The sequence below is a fragment of the Pelophylax lessonae genome (assembly GCF_965119305.1).
Source record: "Pelophylax lessonae genome assembly, chromosome: 5".
Classification (NCBI taxonomy): domain Eukaryota; kingdom Metazoa; phylum Chordata; class Amphibia; order Anura; family Ranidae; genus Pelophylax; species Pelophylax lessonae.
The window spans coordinates 86939526-86964266 of record NC_138772.1 but is presented as its reverse complement, the minus strand read 5'-3'; the positions used below and the strand labels follow the sequence as shown (position 1 = coordinate 86964266).

Sequence of the window (24741 nt, the reverse complement as noted above, 5' to 3'; positions counted from 1 at the left end):
ACTGTCACCAAACCATCTCCTGATAGAACAGAGCCCCTTGGGGGCAAGCTGCACATGCTCAGTTTGGGGTGTATTGCAAGAGCGTTTTTTTTTTGTTTGTTTTTTTTATCTTTTTCTTGGGAGAGTGCATGTGATCAGCACAGGGCTAATCAGCACAGTCCAGACAGGGTCAGGGGTCCTGCAGCCTCATAGGACAATCAGGGGAGAATGAAAAAAGGTATTTAGCAGTTTTCATATTTACTAAAGTAATTGCATTTACATATCATGTATACTGTGGGAGACCAGATATAGTGAATGCAGGGTCCTGGGCTTAGTAACACTTTCATTTTTTGCTATAAAATTCCACTGTTAGAAAAATAAAAAGGCAAAAGTATTACAAATAAATAAAAAAATAAATTTAAAAAAAAAAAGTACATTTTTAAAGTTATATATATATATATATATATATATATATATATATATATATATATATATTTTTTTTAATTATAATAATAATAATAATAATAATAATAATAATATAAAAAAAAATATATATATATATATAAACACATATCGTAATAACTATACATATAATATCATACACGAAAAAAATTCTTAAAAAGCAAACTTTACAGTGCAAAAAAAAAAAAATGCAAAGCTCTCAGGGGGCCCAAAGGTTAAGCAGCAGCCCCATGCACAGCAAGCTTCACTCCTATCTACAGCAGTAGCACAGAGAGCCTGAGTCAGCTCTGCAATGAAAAGACACACAGGCATCACATTTCACCAGCCCACTTGATTTGAACCGCTGCCAAGGTAGGTGAAAGACCTCATAAATATGCAAAGCAGGAAGTTTTCAGAGAGCAGATTCATGTAAATCCTCCATGACTGGCAGCTGATCAGATCCCCAGAACAATGCTCTGCCCCTGGAAAAGTTGCATGCTGACAAAGGTTGCTGTCACCGGTGCACCAATCAAGGCAGCAGACCCCCTTTTTAGCAACAAGACTTTTCCCCCCCCCCCCCACTTTCTCTCGTAGACGGGGGCTGATCACATTGTTAGTTCTTACCCCCTACCCAGGCAGAGAAGGGAGGGGTTAGTAGGCTGTCCCTTGCAACTCCCAGCAGCGGCCATTTTAACTGTGGGCAGCGTGCTATAATGTTGCCAGTAAGTGAAAACTGATCTTTTTTTTTTTTTTTTTTGTCTTCAACAATAGCTTTATTTTTAAACAGCCGAGCCCTGGGTTTTATGGCAGGTAGGCGATTAGAATGCTTCTCCCAGCAGCAGCCAGTGACACCTCCAATCTCCTGGCCAATTCATCAGCTAATATTGCATTGTAATAACTTGCATCCCCCCCCCTCTCTCTTCCCCCATGACATCATTCCAGCCTTGATTGAATTGTGGAGGTGTGATTAAAGAGCTGCATGTCAACAGATCAAGCCTGCAGTGAACAAAGGTAGTATGCACATAAAGGGGTGGGGGGGCATAGTTTGCAAAAAGAAAAAAAAGATCAGGTTTGTGTTTGTATGGTAGGAGTTTAAAATGGCACACTGCCTTTTTTTCCAGGCTGCAGAAGGGGGGAGCTGGGGGATAGTGCAGTCTGAGGGACACTGCCCTCCCATCCAATCACAATCCGCCTATTTGCCATTGCAAAGTTGTTAACCCCAGAGTCTTGTGGCTGCCTCCGCTTCTAATCTTCTTTGGGCTTTTTTTTTCTCTCTCCTCTTTTCTTTTACAAAGCTTGGAAGATTTGGGTTGAAGAAAGCTCTGCTCTCATCAGACAACCATGGAACTAAGTAGGACTCCTGATCTGCTCTGCCATCTCAAGATGTTTGGAAAGCCATCTGCTGCTTGGATATTGTTTTATAGACCTCTGCCTTATATTGTTTTAAGAATTCCTCCCTGGGGCTTGACACCCCAGTCACCTCCTTGCCTAAGAGGTAAGTTCACCATCGACCCCCCCATTTTAAGTTGCCCCCCCCCTGTCTAGTCTTAGGAAAAAAAAAAAAAAGTGGGTGGCTTTCTCTTGAAATTTTTCAGATCTTCACTATTGCTACTTTATTTTCCTTTTTATTTTCTATTCTTTAGAAACAATGTATATCATTGAAACATTTTGTTTATGTTGTTTATTGTGTGGGTTTTTTTTATATATAGTTTTTGGCAGGGAAGGTGTTTTCAGATCCGCTGCAGTGCGTTGTCCATGTGTTTTTATTTAATTGTATTTATTTACTAAATTGTGTCTCAATGGATCGTAATCCTTTCATATATTTAAAGATCTCTTCCTGCATCGTGCTGTTTAAAATAGTTCCATTTGATGTGTATTTTTATGTAGATTGTGACAGTAAAAAAAAAAAAAAAAAAGCAAAGATATTAAAAAAAAATGTATTTTTTTTTTTTTTTTTTTTTTTTCATTGCAAAGGATCAGTGAAATTTTAAATAGGAAGCAACAGATTAATGGCATCGGTGTGGATGTAGGTCGTGGTACGATCTGAATCGTTTGTTTAATGCACAGTGGAGAGAAGGAGGAGACTTGTACAAGAGGGTTTTATTCTGATCTAAGTTATGGCTGGTACTAAATGGTGGTTCTTCACATTGGAGAAGATCAGCTCCCTCTATAGAGATTGCTGCCTGTCGTAGGCTACTGGTGGGATGATCTATTGACCATACACGGGCTTCTCGGTGGCTTGTATTTCAGCAGAATAGAATTGCAGACGCATTTTAGCATTTTGATGCTTCTTTTTGTGTGTGTAAATTTTTTTTTTTTTTTTTTTTTGCACACGGTGGGAGTTTGTCTTTTAATACATTGATCTGTGTTGGTGGCGCTGTGGTGCTCTTAACCAATTTTATATGTCAGTTACACTAAGAGAAAGGGGAGAGAGGTGGGGCAAGGTTTGATCTGATCTGTGTACATTCTATGCCAACGATCTGGAATGGTCTCCCTGTACAGCCATGCAGGTGCTGATGGGGGTCATAAAAATTAGAAGGCTTTTATTTTATTTTTTTTCTTATTGCTTAGCTCCCTTTTTTCCCCCTTAGAAATAAGCTGAAAAGATCTCCATTAAAGTCAGACAATGGCAATCAGAACAATATGTGATCTATTTTCTAGGTTGCTGAGCACTGCATGGAGGATTAAATTGGAGGGGAGGGGGGCATTATTGTTCTTTAGGAACATTGTGGGAGAGTTATTTAACAATTGAAACATGAATAAAGCAAAACTATTGGAGCTATCTGAATATCTGCTCTTTCAAATTATTTGCCAAGCCTGTTTTAATTTAATATAAATATTTTTTTAATATATTTTATTATGTGTGTTTTAATTTTTATAGATACTTTTTATCTACAATGTTTCAGTAACTTTAATAATTATGTATAATATTTAGATACAGTGTACTTTTTTTTTTTTTATATATATTTTGCTTTAGAATTTTTCTTTTTGATTCCAGCTACACAATACCTAATGCCGGTACTTTATCAGTATTTTATTACTTATAATGAATATACTTATTAATTGTATTTTATTACTTATAATGAATATACTTATTAATTGTATTACTTTACCTTTTATCATTATTACCTTTTTTTATATTAGACACTTTCACTATCCTATATATATATATATATATATATATATATATATATATATATATATATTCAGCATTGCTACACTATATGTGTATGAACAATTTTATACTTATTAATTTATCATTGTTACCGTTTGCTGCATTGTATGTAATTAAACATCAACCAGACTAATCATCAAAATGCAGGATTTTGAAACATAAGCCCCACGTTCTATAGCATCCTTTTGAAGTATAAGCCCCACCATGTTCTATAGCAGGATTCTGAAGTACACCCCCAAGTTATATAGCATTAGCAAGTATTAAAGGAAAGTGAGAGTGTTTGAAAAGTTGCACTTTAGTCCATTTTGAGGGCGTGTGTTCTGCTACAGTCAAAATGGCTGTTCTGTCAGAACATTCCTATGTGATCCTCAGATCTGTTTGGAGCATGTGAAATAATTGAAAAATAGAGGGGGGGGAATTGGAGCTACTTGATAGAAACTTAACTACAGTATCATAATGTTTGGATGTTTATATATGTAACTACAAGAATGACACACTATAGGGGCATATTTATAAGGCAGTGAATCCTACATTCACCAAACACTACAGGTGAATCTTCAAGATGTGTTTTAAATGACAGAGTTTGATTCACCATTATATGTCTGTGAAAAATCACATTCCCTGTTTATTAAACCTGGTGTTAGTTTTATCATGACTGCTAATGCATTTTGATGTAAAGTTTGCTTTAGAGATGACCGCCATGAAAAGGAAAACTTCTCCAGTGCAATGGACATGCACTGCAAGAGGTAACACGTTTGTTAAGGTCTAGGGCAGTGATGGCGAACCTTGGTACCCAAGATGTTTTGGAACTACATTTCCCATGATGCTCAACTACACTGCAGAGTGCATGAGCATCAGGGGAAATGTAGTTCCAAAACATCTGGGATACCAAGGTTCGCCATCCCTGGTCTAGGGAACTTGGGGAAATACATTTTTACTTACCTGATCTTCCGCTCCTGCAGGCTTCTCGGTGCTGCTAGATCAGTTCCTGCAGCCTTCTCGGTGCTGCTAGATCAGTTCCTGCAGCCTTCTCGGTGCTGCTAGATCAGTTCCTGTAGCCTTCTCGGTGCTGCTAGATCAGTTCCTGTAGCCTTCTCGGTGCTGCTAGATCAGTTCCTGTAGCCTTCTCGGTGCTGCTAGATCAGTTCCTGCAGCCTTCTCGGTGCAGCTAGATCAGTTCCTGCAGCCTTCTCGGTGCTGCTAGATCAGTTCCTGCAGCCTTCTCGGTGCTGCTAGATCAGTTCCTGCAGCCTTCTCGGTGCTGCTAGATCAGTTCCTGCAGCCTTCTCGGTGCTGCTTGATCAGTTGCGGCAGCCTTCTCGGTGCTGCTCGATCAGTTGCGGCAGCCTTCTCGGTGCTGCTCGATCAGTTGCGGCAGCCTTCTCGGTGCTGCTCAATCAGTTGCGGCAGCCTTCTCGGTGCTGCTCGATCAGTTGCGGCAGCCTTCTCGGTGCTGCTTGATCAGTTGCGGCAGGCTTTTCGTCCATACGCTCCAGTGGTCTAAGGTCCTCAGGTCCTCTTGATGTCATCAAAATCTAAATAGTGATCATAGCCCTTCTCTGGATGTGAGGATGCAGAAAGGACAGTTCACCACTTAGGCATTGGGGTGCGCCGTCTTCCAGGGGAATGGAGGATCAGGTAAGTAAAATTGCTTTTAATGTCCCCTAGTGAGAAACAAGCGGTTAAACCCCACGGTACGGGCTCAGCCATATTGCAAGGGAGGAGTTTTAGTTTTACTGGAGTTGGGCTGAAAAATAGGCGATGTAGTTGGTATCCTGTAAAGTGAACCTGTCACAAGACTAATGCAGCAGCTGTTACCACAAGTAATACACCGTGCTGAGAAAGCAAAAAGCACACAACCATTTCCTGTTTACACTTCAATGCATTTAAAAAAGGGAACCTGTCGTCAAAGTGGATTTAAAGTAAAAAAAAAAAAAAAAAAATTGCCCTGTGTGTTTCCGCCATGACAAAAGGAGCACCTAGACCCCACAAATGCTTACCTAGGCCACTCTGTTCCTTTGCTTTACATGGAGCCATGTCAAAAATATGGAAATATTACAGCTTACCAATCATTAGATGTAGTGACTGTATTCATTTTCCTTCAGTAAGACCCCTCCTGTATTAGAGTGCCTACACTCTGAATGAATGAGCTTAGGAGGCACCTTTTTAGAAAGCAGCATTGTCAGTATGTGGGGAGGGTAGTGTTAGATCTACTAGCAGATTTAGATACACTAACAAATGGAAGCTGCACTCCAGCTAATACTTTATAATCCGTTACAGCAAACAGTATTTTCTTTTCCTTTGGGATAAGGCCCCGTTCACACTGGGGCGACGCTACTTCCTGGGGCAACCTCCGAGGTCGCGGCGCGCTGCTCGCACCGCGACCTCGGAGCAGCCGGCACGGACTTCATAACATTGAAGTCTATGCAGGTCGCTCCGGGTCGCCCCAAAGAAGCTCCGGACCCTTTTTCTAAGTCGGAGCGAGTTGTGTCCCTTCTATTAGAACGGGTCCATAGCTTCTCAATGCAAGGCGACCTACGGCGACCGGACGCCCCAGTGTGAACGGGGGCTGAAAGTTTTACATAAAAATTGATTATTTGAAATACTCCTGCCAGTAGTAAATGGTCTGTCTCATCCCTATAACGGCAAGAGAGCTTTTCTGCTGAAAAACAGTCTTCCTGGCTGGATCACCATATGAAAATAGAAAACCTAAAAAAGAAAATGAATGCAGCCATCGCATTTAAGAATTGGTAAGCTGCAATATATTAAAAGTTTTTGCTTTTGTGTTTAATACTGCTTTTAAAGGAGTTGTAAAGGCAGAATTTTTTTTTTATTTTAATGCATTCTATGCACAGAGCTACAGCCTAGCTCGGGTGCCCCCATAGCAAACTGCTTCCTGTGGGGACACTTAACCGGAGGCAGGGGTCAGGAGCAGGAATGAGGGACCCGAGAAGAGGAGGATCCGGGGTGCTCTGTACATAACCAATTTCACAGAGGAGGTAAGTATAACATTATATATATATATATATATATATATAAACATCTAAAGAAACCACAAGACTTTACAATCCCTTTTAAGTAGCACATACTGGTCTTGTTCCTCCCTAGACTTTGATTGGACAATGAATGCAGAAGCAGAAGGCTGATAAGCTTATCTTTGTGACTGCTCTCTCCCTATATCAGCATGTCCCTCACTAATACATGTGCATTTCAGCACAACTGTTAGCTTCCAGTCTCATTCCTTAAAGGGGTTGTAAAGTCAGAAGGTTTTTATCTTAAGGCATTCTATACATTAAGATAAAAAACCTGTGTGCAGCAGCCCCCTTATCAGGGGAGGACTGGGCCAGGGGGCAGGGGGGCAATTGCCCCCTGGGCCACTCTGATGCCCTGTAAAAAGGCTGCACTACTTCTGCCACAGACATTCCAAAATGATTCCTGGTGAAGAGAAGTAAAAAGTCCCCACTGCTGACCTACTGAGTGTGGGATGAAGACCATGTTGGGAACCCGGATTCGGCCGATGGGTAGAGAGTACCTGGAGTGGAGCTTCAGTCTGACATGGGGATCAGAAGGAGGCCTGGGAAGAGGGAGAGTGGGAGGGGGGCCAAGTCGCTGCACCATGGGCCTCTGGATTGTACTTGCCCCCTGGGCTGAAAGTTGCCAGTCAGCCCCTGCCCCTTATACTTACCTGAGCCTATCTACATCCAGCGATGTTGCAGAAGTGTCAGCTGCCTGAGACTCGCCCTCCTCATTGGCTGAGACAGCAGCACAGCACCATTGGCTCCTGCTGCTGTCAATTAAATCTAGTGAGCCAATGGGGAGAGGGGTGGGGCCAAGCCGTGGCTTCATGTCTGAATGGACTTATGGATGCAGCTCGGCTTGGGTGCCCCCATAGCGAGCTGCTTGTTGTGGGGGCACTTAACGGGAGCGAGAGGCCAGGAGCCCTAAATAGGGACCCGAGAAGAGGATCCGGGCTGCTTTGTGGAAAACCAACTGCACAGAGCAGGTAAGTATAACATGTTTGTTATTTTTAACAAAAATAAAAAAAAAACGTGACTTACAGTTGTATAGTGTGTATCCAGCTTTTAAGCTACCCATATATCAGGAGTATCAAACTCAGTTTCATCGCAGGTCGCTCCCACTATATGTGTGCTCTCAAAGGGCCAGTGGTATCTGTAAGACTATATAAATGTATCTACTCTTTATCATAATAATGTGGTAGTAAACCACAGTTAAAGAAAATAAAATTACCCTGCAAGGCAATGTAATATTGTGCTAGTATGCATCACATACTAGCACATTATGAGAGCCTTACCTTTTAAAATGAAGCCCTCCAGCGGCGCCCTGAGAGGGCTTCTATCTTCACCCGGTCTTCCTTTCAGGTACGTGGCCTCTGGCTGCATGAGTGGCCAGGGGCGCGATGACGTCCCTTTAGGGCACAGGCTCTGACAGTCCGGAATACCAATGACCTCACCGGCTGAATGCACTTTAAATATCTCCTAAACTGTGCAAGTTTAGGAGATATTCACAGTACCTACAGGTAAACCTATTATACTCTTACCTGTAGGTATAAGTGGTAAAACGGAAGTATTACCACTTTAAATAGTTGCCTCTGCATTTGATTGTTATTGGTTTTAGTAATAACTTCCGACTTTAAGCTGTAAAGGGCAGGTGCAGACCAGCATGGAACCCACTCACTCCTGTAGTAGATGATGCAAGTCTGAATAAGGCCCCTTTCACACGATAGGACTGATTAAGTCTGCCTGTCCGTTTTTCAGGTGGACCTGATCGGGCCACCCATTCTACTTCTATGAGAAGGTGGATGTCAGCGGACATGTGTCTGCTGACACCCACCTGGCATCTGATGAAAACGGACCTGCTGCCTGTGTTCATGCGATCTCCCCATAGAGGAGAACGGGACTATGACCGGTCTATCTCTGCACAGTGAGCAAAGACTGACCTGTCATCCGCCTGCTCAGCTGGGATCAATAGAGCGATTCCCCCGCTGAGCAAGCGGAGTCCGTAAACAGATAACAGAATAGATCTGTAACAGATCGGCCTGTGTGAAAGAGGGTCGTACACCGCTGGTATCAGCCACAAGAAACTTTATTGGAGACTTCTCAGATAGAACATGGTTCTTCTATGGTGTTCTGTCTGGGCAGGCCCAAAAAAGGTTTCTTGTGGATGACACCAGCAGTGTACAGCCTTCCTTTTTAACTGGTATAGAGGTGTGGTATTCTCGTAATAATTATAAGCAGATTTCCCTATCCCACCTTTGCATCAGATGTCAAGAGCCCCTCACCATCAGAAGTCAAAAGTACCCACCTTCTTACATCGCGGTGCACACACTTACCTTTGTGCTGCTGCCGGAAAGAAGCTGGAGGCAGAGCTGGGTAGCAGAAAGTGCAGGGTCTGGAGGAGGACTAGAGTCAGCTGTCGGAGTCTGCTGAATACTAACAGCAGGGGAGGCGGAGATGAGGGGGTACTGTGGCTGCACAGAAATGCAGGATCTGTAGGAGGAGTTCTGTCATCCTCTCTGCTGCCGACTGCTGAGAGAAGGTAGGGGGCAGAGATGAAGGGGGTGCGGAAGCTTCAGGAGAGATGCAAGGACCCCATGCATTGACCTGGCAGGCTGGATTTGGCCTGTGGGCCTTTGACCGGTGCCATATATGGATCAAACTTTGTCTGTATTGATCCCTGTGGTGTACAGAAATCGATCTACTGATTTGACTTCTGTACAACAGCCCTGCTGGAAAACTTCTACTCATCAGTGCTGAAGGCTATAGCCTGCAGAGCTAATCTATGTATTCTGACAGCGGAATTCTCCCCGCTGTCAGAATACACAGAAACAGCGGGGAGGATTTCCTCATCCTCCTCCCAACGTGTGGATGGAGGGATGGGGTTCGTTTTTTGCATTCAACCCACCGGCTGGAAAAAAAAGCCGACTCCTCTATGGGTTGCCTTAGAGCCGGTTCACACTGGGGCGACTTGGTCGCCTGACAAGTCGCCGCGGGTCGCCTGCCATAGATTAGCACAGGACCCGTTCTAATAGGAGCGACACAAGTCGCTCCGACTTAGAAAAAGGGTCCTGAGCTACTTTGGGGCGACCTGCATTGACTTCAATGATATGAAGTCCGTGCATGCCGCTCCGAGGTCACGGTGCGAGCTGCGCACCGCGACTTCACAGGTCGCCCCGGCAAGTCGGGTCGCGCCTATGTGAACCGGCTCTTACGCTGCTTGTATTTCAAAAAATACATTTAATCTGTATTATTGAATACTGAGCTACATTGATTTGTGTAGACAATCTGCCATTGTCTGACTTGCTGTCTACATGCAAAAGACTGGTGATTGTAAAAAAAAGTTGTATAAATAAACCTTTGTTGTGCAGTAAAAGTTACTTCTTTTAATCACTATAGATGTAAAGGGAAGGCATTTAAGAAATCAGAGTGTAGGTGATTTATTTACTAATGATAATCGCATGTGATTCGGAGCGCACTGCTCTGAAAATCGCATGCAACGTCTGTGCAATGCGAATTCGGCCATACAGATTGTATGGCGGAGTTGGCATCGGATTCGGACAGAACACGCACAGGACCCTTTTTTGGGTCTGCAGAAGAATCGGATTGCATGGTGGTTCACATCAATGCGATCCGATTCATGTCCAAAACTGTCAGTTCGCACTGAAATATGTGACTTGATCTGGGGGTGTTGTTAACTTCGTATTAACACCCCCAGCAAGTCGCATATGGCAGTGTGAACTACCTGCGATTTGAATGGGATGCGGAAACCCGCAGTGGATTCGCAGGGTTCCCGCATCACATTTATGTGAACCGGCACTAATAAAATACTTTTTTTTTGTTTCAGGTAGTGGTCACATGAGCACTCTGCTTTGTACTGCGAAGGCAAGAGCGAGTGAGGTTGCATCGGAAAGTCCCTTCCACTGTTGTTGTAATAGTGCAGCCCTAAATGGCTAACAGTGCTGCTCCCTGTCAGAGACGCTGGCAGTCAGGCAGAGAGGGTGTGCCCTGCTCTGTGGCTGCATAGGATTAAAAGACATGGCAATGCTGTACAAGTGTACATGACATGTCCGTCCTGGTGCATGCGTGCTCACACAAAGGTGACAACCCCCAATGCTGCATTGCAGTGGTGTTGTCACCTTAATAAAGAAAGTGCCATTGATTGTATACAAACTGGTAGTTTTTAAACATTTTGTATTTTATATTTCTGGATTGAAATCACAAAGCTGCAAAGGGTCTCCTACCCAACATGACATCTTTCTCCTTTCACGCAAATAAAAGGTAGAAAAATTCATTAAGACAACAGTCAAGTTGTTGCTGTGGCTAAGATACTGACTTAAGAAGTTTTCTCTGAAGTTTTGCTGGAGGGAAAAGAGGAAGATATGCTTGTATTGTAACAATGTATGTAATCTTCCAATACAAGTGCACTTTTAAACATTGTTAGGGCTCTTTCACACTGGCGATCCGATCAGATCCGCCTGTCAGTTTTTTAGGCGGATCTGATTGGATCCTCCATGCAGCTCTATGGGGCAGCGGGTTTCAGCGGAGACACCTCCGCTGACACCCGCTGCCATCCGTATCCGATCCTGTCAGTGAAATCTGGACGGATGGAAACCCTATTTTTCCATCCGTTCAGTAATCGGATCGGATGAGAGCGGACAGGCGGTCCGCTCTCATCCGATCCCCCATAGAGAGCAGCGGGAGCTGTGACACCTCCCTCTCCGCTCTGCAAGTGGAGACAGAGCTGTCATCCGCCGGCTCAGCGGGGATCGCGGATCGATCCCCGCTGAGCAACACGGATCCGCCTATGGAGGCGGACCGTGTGAAAGAGCCCTAAGTGTCCCCACTACTTTTTAATATCTTTCAAGTCTCTTGTATCTGGTATTGCATCATTTGGCTTGAGATGCTTGTTAGTTTTTGTATCTAATCTTGAAATATTGCCTATCAAGGATTGTTTAGTTTGTTGTATACTAACATGTGATGGGACTGTAATGTATACCAGTGGATTCTGAAGGTGTCCACAGACACAAAGGGGGAAGATTTACTAAAAACTAGAGCATGCAAAATTTGGTGCAGCTCTGCATAAAAACCAATCGGCTTCCAAATTTTGTTGTCCAAAGCTTAAAGTGGTTCTAAAGTCAGAAGATTTTTTATCTTAATGTATTACATTCATTAGGATAAAAATCCTTCTGTGTGCAGCAGCGCCCCCCCCCCCCCATACCGACCTGAGCACCATCTCGATCCAGCAATGTTGCATGAGAGTCTTGCCTGTCCACGACTCTCCCTCCTCGTTGGCTGAAACAGCAGCAGGGTGCCATTGGCTCCCACTGCAGTCAATCAAAGTCAGTGAGCCAATGAGAGAGAGGGGGTGGGACTGAGCATGGCTCCATGTCCAAATGGACATACAGAGCAGCGGCTCGTCTCTGGTGCCCCATAGTAATAGGCTTAGTGTGGGGGCACTCAGCAGGAGGGAGAAGCCTGGAGCGCCGGTGGGGGACCCGAGAAGAGGCGTATCTGAGCTGCTTTGGGCAAAACCACTGCAAAGAGCAGGTACATGTAGCATGTTATTTTATTTTTAAACTTGGAAAAAAAATAGACTTTAAAATGAGACTGTGAAATCACTTTAATCACCTCCCACCCGGCCATAGTACATATATACGGCCGGGCGGGAGTCTCGTCCTTCTGAATGGACGTTACGGAATGTCCTTCAGAAGGAGAGAGATCGCGCCGCCGCGGGCACGCGCAGCGGCGCGATCTCGATGTGCCTGTGTCCCTCGGACACAGAGCAACATCATTCGGCAGGAGGGCCCTGTGATTGGCCCTCCTGATCACATGACGGCTGTGTCCAATCACAGCCGTCATGTAATGTAAATAGAGCCATTGTAACGGCTTCGATCTCTTCTCCTCCTGACAGATCCTGTCAGTGAGGAGAAGAGGAAAGGATCGGTGCTGCAGCGGGGGGGATCAGTGAGTATTTCTGATTACTCACTGATCACAGGGGGGGTCTGTGCTGGTAATCAGAACATTGATTACCAGTGCAGCCCTGGGGGGGGGGGGGTGCCACTAAGCCACCAGGGATGCCCACCCATGACCACCAGGGATGCCCACTATGGCCACCAGGGATGGCAAGCAGGGCCCAGAGAGTCTGCCAGTGCCCTCCCTATCAGTGTTGCCCGCCAATGCCATCTATCAGTGCTGCCCACCAGTGCCGTTATTGCCATCTATCAGTGCCGCCCACCAGTGCCCATTATTGCCCACCAGTGCTGCCTATCAGTGCCGATCAGTGCCGATCATTGCCGCCCATCAGCGCTGCCTATCAGTGCCCATCAGCGCTGCCTATCAGTGCCCATCAGCGCTGCCTATCAGTGCCCACCAATGCTGCATATCAGTGCTATCTATCAGTGCCACATATCAGTGCCCATCAGTGCTGAATATCAGTGCTACCTATCAGTGCCACCCCATCAGTGCCACCCCATCAGTGTCTCCTCATCAGTGCCTGTCAGTGCGGCATCATCAGTGCTCATCAGCGCTGCCTATCAGTGCCCATCAGCGCTGCCTATCAGTGCCCACCAATGCTGCATATCAGTGCTATCTATCAGTGCCACATATCAGTGCCCATCAGTGCTGAATATCAGTGCTACCTATCAGTGCCACCCCATCAGTGTCTCCTCATCAGTGCCTGTCAGTGCGGCATCATCAGTGCTCATCAGCGCAGGAAAAAACATCTATTTACAAAATTTTATAACCTAAACAAAAAAACTTTTTTTTTTTTTTTTTTTTTCAAACTTTTCAGTCTTTTTTTATTTGTGCACCAAAAAAGAAAAAAACCTGACGGTGATCAAATACCACCAAAAGAAAGCTCTATTTGTGGGGAAAAAATTACACAAATTTGGTTTAGGTACAGCGTTGCATGACCGCGCAATTGTCATTCAAATTGCAACAGCGCTAAAAGCTGAAAATTGGTCTGGGAAGGAAGGGGGTTTAAGTGCCCAGTATTGAGGTGGTTAAACAAGCTTAAGTTAGAAGCTGATTGGCTACCATGCACAGCTGCACCACATTCTGAGTCTTCCAATTTTAGTAAATGTCCCCCCAAAGTTAGTGCATGAACACTTCCCTCCTTATGTGCTGTTCAGATACCCACAGCACTGCTTGTAGTTTGGAAAAACAACATGATGGTTCATGAAAAAAATCCAACCAAATTAAACAATTTTTTTTTTCAGGATTGGTCAGCCTAGGAATGTCTGCAGAGAGCTCAAAGACAACTTGCTAATAGACAATTTGGTTAGTTTACTAAAGAGGTAGAGTCAGTGAGGAAAGTGAATGCTTGCAAAGTTAATGTAAAATAAACGTAAAGAGAACCTGTCCTGAGATTAAAAAAAAAAGAGGCTGCCTTTGTTCTGTAATAATGCAAGTTGACTCACTGTCTCTTCAAAACTTTCCAAATCACTGACGAGGAAGAAGCATGCAGGAAGCAGCAGAATCTAAGTAAGGTCAGCATTCCTGGTTTGCATACTTGCTTGCATCTTAACCTCATCTAGCCACTAAAGCGTATCTCTTAAACCTCAGACCTTCTACATTAACACAGTGCAATACTCTACTACTGCTAGTGTGATGCTAATAAACCACACACACAAGGAAGGGTCTAGGGTTAGAAGAATCAATATAGTGCCTTCCTTCTGCCTGTTATAGATGTTGTAAGTATTAACAGGGGTTTCCTGAGCATGAAAAGTTATTTCAAGGGTTATTCTCCTGTTAAAATTGAGAAAGGCTGCTCTAGATCATACTGAAATTTTAGAAGCAACAGGCTGAGAAGGCCAATCTTGATATTCAAAGGGTCTATTCAATATTCTAAGCCAACTGGAAAGTGTCACCTCCCCGTGCAGTGTTTTATGTCTTCAGGGCCGTTTGAAGGAATTTGGGTACCCCAAGCAAAATGGACATGGAGGCCCCCCCGGCACACACGCAAAGTTGCCAGATATTATTGCCCCTCCCATGTGCCCTAGATGATACCAGGGGGACTTTTTTTCTTATGCTATGGGACTATCCAGCTGTCTGTTAACAGGTAGGTATTGTTCCTAATTGGACAATTGGTCCACTTTTTGCATGAAAAAATGGAGTGACAGACTGTCAGTGTGATCCTGGTCCGGTCCACGTGTGTGAGGAGGATGTGATGACTCGTGGTGTGTCTCTCTCTCTGGCGAAGTTCACGGGCCTGGTGGGGTGGCGCCACTCCCGCGCGCGCGCTTTAGGCCGCCTAGGCTGGTGCGCACTGCGCAGATGCGTGCCGGTGCCACGTGACGTCATGCTGCTTGTCCGCTGTGCGCCCGCCCGCCGGCCTGTCACAGGCCGCCTGTGTGTTGTGAGGCCGGCCAGTGTGTGTGAGGCGCGGCCGCAGCGTTTGTGTTTTGGGTTTTTGGGATAATGTCAGTCTTTGTCTTGGGGCCCCAGGCCAGCTCGGGGCCCCAAGCAATTGCTTGTTTTGCCTGCCTTGACGCGACGGGCCTGTATGTCTTCCAGGGATGATTTTGTTGTGGCTTTGCTTGGAGCTTCCTGAAGCCACCATGGATGTGCAGACTCCCAAGACACAACATACAAGGACAGACTTTGTGGAAGGATGATGTCCCCTGCATTACAAGGGAACAAAAGATGAATGTTTGTTAATGAATAAACATGACTATTTGAGGGTTATATAGGAATCTGTACCCTCTAGTCCGTTTCTGAATGCTGAAATGAATTGCTAAATATTCCACTTAGGACCTATCTTGGTGTTTCCCTACTAGTGGTAAACGTCTGTGCTCTGGATAGCTCATTATGATACTCATTTAAATGGAGAACATGATAAAGCCCACATTGACTAGCAAACACTTTGAGTAGCATTTTGATCTAATCGATGCACTGGCAACTTGGAGTGAGCGCTGTCTGTTCGATTTTGCTTTTCTTGGAGGGTAGTGAAACATGCAAACAATGGGATCTTCACCAGAGACCCAGGCGGAAAAAGGAAAGAGTGAAATTTTTGGTGCAGCTGCATTGTATAGCTACCAGATTTCCAGTTATTTTTGCAGCTATGTTTGACAGGTTCAGATATGCCTTTTTTATTTTCAAACAAAATGTACATATTGTTTCTCTTTTACACATGTTTTTACCTCTTCTACCCAAAGCAAAAAAAAAAGATTGGACTGGTGTTCCTTAATTAAGGAACCCATGGCCACCAACAAAAATTTGGAGCTTATATAGCAGACACCTTGGAGACTTCTAAAGCCTGCAGTATTTTGTTAGACACGGTGACCAGTTTCTGCTACTGTTCCATCACTGTAATGATGGGCCTTTTTACCAGAAGTAAAGTTCAAGTTATAGGAGGGGTTAGGAAAAAAACAGTGACCACAGAGGCTGGCTGCTGTTTTTGTACCAGAGTGATTTGGACCCCGTTCACATTAGGTCGCTTCGACTTTGGGGGCGACCTGTGAAGTCGCGTGCACCGCGACTTCAGCGCGACTTGCACGGACTTCATATAATTGAAGTCAATGCAAGTCGCCTCCAGGTCACCCCGAAGTAGTACAGGACCCTTTTCTAAGTCGGAGCAACTTGTGTCGCTCCTATTAGAACGGGTCCTGTACTACTCAATGGACCCGACGGTGCGCGACTTGCCAGGCTGACCAAGTCGCCTGGCAAGTCGTAATAGTGTGAACCGGCTCTTATAGCGCTTTTCCACTGCATGGAACTGAACGGTACGGCTCGCTTAAACAGTACCACCTCAGTTGTGGTTCCAAGAGGGCCGTACCTACTAGCCACTGATTGGTCAGAGAACCATTGTTATCCCACCCACTTTACTTTAGTGGAAAAGCAAACCGTACCGAACCGTTCCAACACCGTACCATGCGGTACCATTCAGTGGAAAACCAAACAGAGCCAAGCAGGGTCGAGTGGAGCCAAGCCGGTACTTGCAGTGGAAAAGTGCCACTAGATTTCTTTACTTCCTGGGTGATTTGCAAGTCAACAAAAGTTGGTGTGCAGGCCCCTACAGATACCGGATTTCTGGTTTTATGCTCAGTTAAATTGTCGATTGCCACAGGCTTGTGTTAAGGGCTTGTTGTTGCTCACACTGCATTAAAAATGGGCCACTACTTATCACTTGCTGAGTTTAAACCAGCCTTTTCTCCTTTTCAAAACCAAGGGAACTTTCCAGTATCAGGAAACCCCTGCTAAAAATTACTTTATCTCTTGACACATTAGTCAGTATGGTCACTAGCAATAATTGCTTCTTATACTTGTGGTCATTGGGAACTTATCGTGGAAGCAGAAATGTTCTCATTGCTCAAGGAACCCCTAGAAACCCTAGTTGAGGAACCCTGGTCTGAATATTGTGTTGGAATGTTACTGCCAGAATGGTACATGGCAAAATTTTGGACCACAGTTGCCTATTTGTCTTTTTTCTTCTCTCTCCTTGTGTTTTTTTTTTTTTTTTTTTTTTAATTCATATTGCTAGAGCAATACAGCTGTTGGTGGTACCCAGAAACGCATAGTGTTGCACCTTTGCACAGAATGATTCCATCCAACGGATAAAACAAAAAGTTCTACATTAAACATATTTACACTAAAAATATCTTTGCTAGACTGGAGAAAGCTGCATGCTGACCTATTCATTTATGTAACTTCACTTCACTGTAGTAAACCATTAAAACAATTTGTTTTCTTCTTATAGAAATCGTAACAATTTCCTTTTTATTATTATTATTATTACATTTCAGTGCTTGCTCATATGATGTCAGTAGTGGCTTAATTTTCTCTCTCTTCAATGCTCTGTAGTGAAGTTAGATCCAGAATGACAGCTGCGTTTTTAGAAATTACCGGAAGAGGGCAGAAGAAACAATAGCAAATGTATTACTGCAGGCTGGGCTTCAGAGTGACAGTTACACTGCTCAAAAAATTAAAGGAACACTTTGAAAACACATCAGATGTCAATGGGGAAAAATATCATGCTGGACATCCATACTGATATGGACTGGGAAATGTGTTAGGAACAAAAGGATGCCACAACATTTGATGGAAATTAAAATGAAACACCTACAGAGGGCTGAGTTCAAAGACACCCTGAAAATCAAAGTGAAAATGATGCAGCAGGCTAGTCCATTTTGCTGAAATTTAATTGCAGCAACTCAAAATGGTACTCAGTAGTTTCTATGGCCCCCCCATGCTTGTATGCATGCCTGACCACATCGGGGAATGTTCCTAATGAGATGACGGATGGTGTCCTGGGGTATTTCCTCCCAGATCTGGACCAGGGCATCAATGAGCTCCTGAACAGGCTGAGGTGCAACCTGGTGGCATCAGATGGACCAAAACATAATATCCTAGAGGTATTTTATTGTATTTAGAACAGGCGAGCATGGGGGTCATTCAATGGTATCAATTTCTTCATCCTCTAGGAACTGGCTGCATGCTCTCGCCACATGAGGCCGGGCATTGTCGTTCACCAGTAGGAACCCAGGACCCACTGCACCAGCCGAGGGTCTGACAATAGGTCCAAGGATTTCATCCCGATACCTAATGGCAGTCAGGCTGCCATTGTCTAGCCTGTAGAGGTCTGTGCGTCCCTCCATGGAAATGCCTACCTAGACCATTACTGACCAACCACTGAACCGGTCATGTTGAACGGTGTTACAGGCAGCATAACATTCTCCACGGCTTCTCCAGACCCTTTCACGTCTGTCACATGTGCTCAGGGTGAACCTGCTCTCATCTGTCAAAAGCACAGGGCGCCAGTGGTGGACCTGCCAATTCTGGTGTTCAATGGCAGTGTCAGGCAGGGAGCACATGACTTGCTAGAGGAAGTTGGGTCTTCAGGCCACCCTCATAAAGTCTGTTTCAGATTGTTTGGTCTGAGACATTAACAACAGTTGCCTGCTGGAGGTCATTTTGTAGGGTTCCGGCAGTGCTCATCCTGGTCCTCCTTGCACAAAGGAGCAGATACTGGTCCTGCTGATGGGTTAAGGACCTTCTACGGCCCTATCTAGCTTTCCTAGAGTAACTGCCTGTCTCCTGGAATCTCCTCCATGTCCTTGAGACTGTGCTGGGAGTGCCATCGCGGAGGAGTTGGACTGCCTGTGCAACCTTTATAGGGACCAGGTATCGCCTTATGCTACCAGTAGTGACACTGACCCTAGCAAAATGCAAAACTAGTGAAAAAGATGAGTAGGGGAAAAAGGTCAGTGGCCTCCACCTGAAAAACCACTCCTGTTTTGGAGGTCATCTCATTGTTGCCCATCTAGTGCACCTGTTAATTTCATTAACAACCGACTCTGCTACTTAACTGACCAGATTAATATCTCAGGAGTTTGACTTGATGCTATACTGATTTAAAAGTGTTCCTTTTTCATTTTTTTTGAGTAGGTCGTGTGTGTGTGTGTGTGTGTGTGTTTATTTTATAAATGCAATACTATTGTTTTTGCCCCCATTTTTCATGAGCTGAACTCAAAGATCTAAGACTTTTTTTTCTATTTACACAAAAGGCCTAGTTCTCTCAAATATTCACAAATCTGTGTTAGTGAGCACTTCTCCTTTGCCGAGATAATCCATCCACCTCACAGGTGTGGCATATCAAGATGCTGATTAGACAGCATAAAGTTGCACAGGTGTGCCTTAGGCTGGCCACAATAAAAAGCCACTCTAAAATGTTCAGTTTTACTGTATTGGGGGGGGGGGGGGGGTCCACAAACCAGTCCGTATCATGTGGTGTGACCACCATTTGCCTCACACAGTAATTTTGTTCAGTTTGTGTGCGTATCATTATTTATTACAAAAGTGAGTACACCCCCCACATTTTTGTAAATATTTTATGATATCTTTTCATGTGACAACACTGAAGAAATGACACTTTGCTACAATGTAAAGTAGTGAGTGTACAGCTTGTATAAGGGTCCTTTCACACGGCCGCTCCGTGTGTCCGCAAATCATCCCATCCGTTTGCGGATGATTTGCGGACATAATGTAAGTGAATGGCATTGTGGATGTCAGCGGAATACCATCCGCTGACATCCGATTTTCCTCCTTTCAGTTCTGTTCCGTTTTTTCGAATGGAACAGAACCCCATTTTTTCATCCATGTAAAAAATGGAAAGGAAGGAAAATCGGATGTCAGCGGTGTCATCCGCTGACATCCGCAATGCCATATACTTACATTATGTCCGCATATCATCCGCAAACGGATGGGATGATATGCGGGCACACGGAGCGGATGACACAAGTGTCATCCGCTCCATGAAGAAAAAAAAAAAAAAAAAGTCCCGCAGCGGAGCGGCCGTGTGAAAGGACCCTAACAGTGTAAATGTGCTGTCCTCTCAAAATAATTCAACACACAGCAATTAATGTCTAAACTGATGGCAACAAAAGTGAGTACACCCCTAAGTGGAAATGTCCAAACTGGGCCCAAGGTGTCAATATTTTGTGTGGCCACCATTATTTTCTAGCACTGCCTTAACCCTCTTGGGCATGGAGTTCACCAGAGCTTCACAGGTTGCCACTCCTCTTCCACTCCTCCATGACGACATCACGGAGCTGGTGGAAGTTGGTGACCTTGTGCTCCTCCACCTTCCGTTTGTGGATGCCTCACAGATGCTCAATAGGGTTTAGGGCAGGAGAAATGCTTGGCCAGTCCATTACCTTTACCCTTAGTTTAGTTTACTGCAGTTTAGACATTTATGACTGTGTGTTGAGTTATTTTGAGGGGACAGCAAATTTACACTGTTATACAAGCTGTACACTCACTACTTTTACATTGTAGCAAAGTGTCATTTCTTCAGTGTTGTCATATGAAAAGATATATAACAAAATATTTACAAAAATGTGAGGGGGGTGTACTCACTTTTGTGAGCTACTGTATATATCCCATTCATAAATACATTACCATTTAATAACAAAATTTTCCTCAAATTGCTTGCAAAAACAGTCAACGTGTAATTTCTGTTACTGCACAAATTTAGCAGCGTATTTAAAGCTGAAGGGATATATTTCCAGTAGGGACACAGCAGAAATAAAATCATGAGAGAACATTTCCCCACCCTGTACCCCTTTGGCACTTGTGCCCCCTGGACCCCAGTAGTATGTAGTGGTAGCATTAAAGGCCATTTAAAGCTAGTTCCTTTTTGTTTTTGTCTTTTTTTTTTTTTTCCAACCTTGGACAGATTGGCTGTCAATTTTTTGCCATCTGTGTCTCACTGGGGAGGATTTCCATTTAGCTTCTGTCCTGTAGACTCAACAGGAAGTGAGAAGATATCTTTCTAATCCCTTTTGCAGTCCCAATTGCAAGATTTCCCCTCTATTCCTGTGTTCTTTCCGGTGACACTTGTGATCAGAACAATTGAACATGGGGAATCTCTGTAATGAGGAAATGGACAACAATACAAATGGGACAGTGGATTCTATGCCCTCTCTATACATATCTAAAACAAATGTTTTTCCTTTTTAATATACAGCAAAACCTTGGATTGCGAGCATAATTTGTTCCGGAAACATGCTTGTAATCCAAAGCACTCTTGTATCAGGAAGTGAATTTCATAATAAGAAATAATGGAACTAAGAGGATTCCTTCCACAACCATTTATTCATAAGTTCTTCAGTTTATAGTCCATATAAAAAGATTATAGCAGTGTGATAGGTTGTGTAACCGTAAAATGATTATCCACATATGGCAGCCTCCACAAGGGGATTAGAAGCAAAATCCAGCAGGAGCTACAAAGTATAAAATAGAGGAGAGGCGCCTCTAAAGAGCTGTACACACTTGACGAAAATCGGACGAAATATCCTCCGATTTTTCTCTGTCTTCTCAGCGTTCATTACTGTTTTTAGTTGACAGTGCATAAATGTTCACAAAATTTCTCATCCGATTTTTCTTTTTTTTTGGCACATCTGTTCCTAGACTTCCGGGTTGTCAGCAACTTCAGATCATGCGTGGTCTTTCGTATCTGATTTTTCACGGACGTACTGCATACACATTAAACGAAAATCGGTCGTCTGGGGACAGACGAAAAAAATTTTGGTGTTTGTCCCTCCGTTTTTTTTTCGTTGAAAATGTTGGCATCGGCTGCTGAAAGTTGTGTACACACTAGGCGAAAATCGGACGATTTCACATCGGGCGGGAATTTTCGGCAGATTTTCTACTAGTGTGTACCCTGCTTAAGTGTAGCAATATGGTCACATTTAATGAAGGTTCAACATTTAGCAACTCACATGGTTGATGATTAAAAGAGGCACATCTAAGGCTACTTGTACACGGAATGTTTGAAAAAGTCCTTTGAACGCTGGAACTTGACAGCTACAGAACAACGTTTAAAAACGCCCGTTGTGTCGCATTTGCATGACGCGTTTAGCGGCGTTTGCGCTCAGAGGCGTTTTTGCAAAACGCATTAGGAGACCCTCCCAAACACCCACAATGCAACATAAATATATGTTTTTCAGCCATTTTCATTTGAATGTGTGTATGTATGTGTGTATATATATATATATATATATATATATATATATATATATATATATATATATATATATATATATAAGGTCTCCTGAAAACGCAAGCGCTGAACGCGTTCGGTCACGTTTTTGCATTTGAAACGCCGGTAAACACACGTTCTGAACTTCCTGAAATAATTGCTTTCCAAAAAACGACACTGAACTTAACTGCCTGCAACTGACTGTAAACGACACTGTGTACATGGACAGATAAGATACCATAGAGGTGGGTTCAGGGGCTTCTGAAAAAAACGCCCAACTGCTCCTAAACGGCCGTTTTACAAGTTGCAGTGTACATGAGCACTAAGTATGCAGGCATCTGGGGTATACCTGTCCACATAGACCATGCTCCTCACCACCATCAGTCTGCAGTCGTCACCGGGAAGAGCGATCTAAAAGGCGTGGAGCGTATTGTGGAAGGGATGATGGCAGTGCGGAGGACGGTCTATGTGGACAGCTTTACCCCAGGATGCCGGCATACTTAGATGTGTCTATTTTAATCATCAGCCATGTGAGTTGCTAAGTGTTGTACTTTCATTAAATGTAACCATATTGCTACACATGGAGGAGCCTCTCTTCTTTATACTCTATTGCGATGCTACTTGTATATCAAGACAACACTTGTTTATCAAGTCAAAAATGTATTTAAAAATTATGCTTGTCTTGCAAAACGCTCTAAAACCAAGTTACTCTCAATCCAAGGTTGTAATTTGGTTGGTTATAACTAATAGAAGAGGGGAGGGGGCAGATGGGGACAAAAGGGGTTACCCATTAAAGGGTCTCCAAATTCAAGTTTATTAGAAAAATATTAATAATATATTGTTAAATTTTTCAAATGAACTTGAATTTTTTCTTAAGCTATTCCGCAGTTTGTTCCTTCACAGAGCCCCTTTGATGGGTACCCAATTGCAGGGCCGTTTGAAGGAATTTGGGGGGCCCAAGCAAAATGGACATGGAGGCCCCCCCCCGCACACACGTAAAGTTGCCAGATATTATCGCCCCTCCCGTTCCCCCAAGATGTGCCCTAGATGATACCAGGGGGACTTTTTTCTTATACTATGGGACTATCCAGCTGTCTGTTAACAGGTAGGTATTGTTCCCAATTGGACAATTTGGTCCAATTTTTGCACGAAAAAATGGAGTGACAGACTGTCAGTGTGATCATACCTGTCGCTGGCCTGGTCCCCTCCACGTGTGTGAGGAGGATGTGATGACTCGTGGTGTGTCTCTCTCTCTGGCGAAGTTTGCGGGCCTGGTGGGGTGGCGCCACTCCCGCGCATGCTTTAGGCCGCGTAGGCTAGGGCGGGGCTGGTGCGCACAGCGCAGATGCGCGCCGCCGCGCACTCTTCCCCCTAGCAAGCCGGCGCCGCGTGACGTCATGCCGCTCCTCCACTGTGCGCCCACCTGCCGGCCTGTCACAGGCCGCCTGTGTGTTGTGAGGCCGGCCTGTGTGTGTGAGGCGTGGCGCGCAGCCACGGCATTTGTGTTTTGGGTTTTTGGGATAATGTCAGTCTATGTCTTGGGTCCCCAGGCCAGCTCGGGGCCCCAAGCAATTGCTTGTTTTGCCTGCCTTGACACGACGGGCCTGCCCAATTGGGTCCCCATCTACCCCCCTCCTTATTTCCACTGTACTCAGACCCTGCCTTGAGAAAATGCATGAATGGCCTGTAATGTTTTTTTGGGCACTGGATCTTTTGTGTGAGTGTTTACCTTGGCATATGGTGCATTGTGTTGAGTTAGCTGCTGTGTGCTATACAGATTCAAAGCTGTGGCCTGCCAGCAGTGAAGATCTTTTTATGGGGTTATGCCAATCGTGGAGGGTGAAGCCAGGATGGGGCTGGTCCCTACACATCTGCCCAGAGTAGGAAAACATCTTGCACTGTAAGTTACAGGGCTCTCACCCTTCTGACCCAGTGTGCTGGTGCTCCGATGACCATAGTGGAGCATGGGCTGTGACACTTTAAAAACCTCAAGGTCTTCAATATGGTTAAGCTAAAGGTAAAGCTGCCCAAACCTACTAAGGGCCCAGTTCACACCTAAGCAATTTTCTTCTTGAAGCTTGTAGCTCTAAAACGCTCAACCAGCCCAAATTTCAATAGGAACGCCTGACTTGAGCGTCTTCACGAGCGTTTTTCCAGCTCAAATAGCAGCTCTTCATCCCTAATTTCCTCTCCCTCTCCTCCCCCCTACTGCTTTCTATTGGCTAAACAAAAACATCTAAAGCTGTAAAATGCTTGTAATACACTTCTAAAACGCTTTAAGAAAGCTGGGGAAAAAAAAAAAACTTGAAAAACGCCAGTAAATTGATACGCTCAGGTGTGAATGAAGCCCAAGACCTTCCCGGTGCACTCACTCTTAAAACCTGTCTTGTACAGTAACTGTCCTTACCCTGAAAAGCTATTTGCTTATAAGTTTTACAAAAACTGAAGCCCCTGTGGTCAACCCAGCCATTTCTTGTCTAACAAGACACCCAACGGTCCCTGTGTAAGATAATATTGTGAGGACCCGGTGGACAAAAGGTTAAAGCCCTATTTTCTTTGGTGGGCCTGTTGTGCAACTATTGGTTTACCTCTATGGCTGTCTAGCAGACCTTTGTTGTTTGGACTAAGTGTATGGGCCAGGACCCTAGCTC

The 24741-nt window shown here is 44.3% G+C and overlaps 1 protein-coding gene and 1 long non-coding RNA gene across 4 annotated transcripts in view; one reads left to right on the top strand and one right to left on the bottom strand.

The window, feature by feature from the left end:
* The window catches only part of LOC309555357, an 81260-nt gene extending 80279 nt beyond the window's left edge, over window positions 1–981 (bottom strand). Inside the window, exon 1 of one of the 2 annotated variants that reach the window (XR_014225264.1) lies at window positions 748–981. This is a non-coding gene — a long non-coding RNA (uncharacterized lncRNA). The remainder of the gene's footprint in view (window positions 1–747) is intronic. The other variant, XR_014225265.1, reaches the window with a different exon arrangement.
* The window catches only part of EPC1 (enhancer of polycomb homolog 1), a 136207-nt gene continuing 112237 nt past the window's right edge, over window positions 772–24741 (top strand). Inside the window, exons 1-2 of one of the 2 annotated variants that reach the window (XM_082257318.1) lie at window positions 772–792; window positions 1716–1915. The gene's annotated coding sequence lies outside the window, so the exon portion shown is untranslated. Of the gene's footprint in view, window positions 793–1194; window positions 1432–1715; window positions 1916–24741 lie in introns of those variants that run through there. The other variant, XM_082257317.1, reaches the window with a different exon arrangement.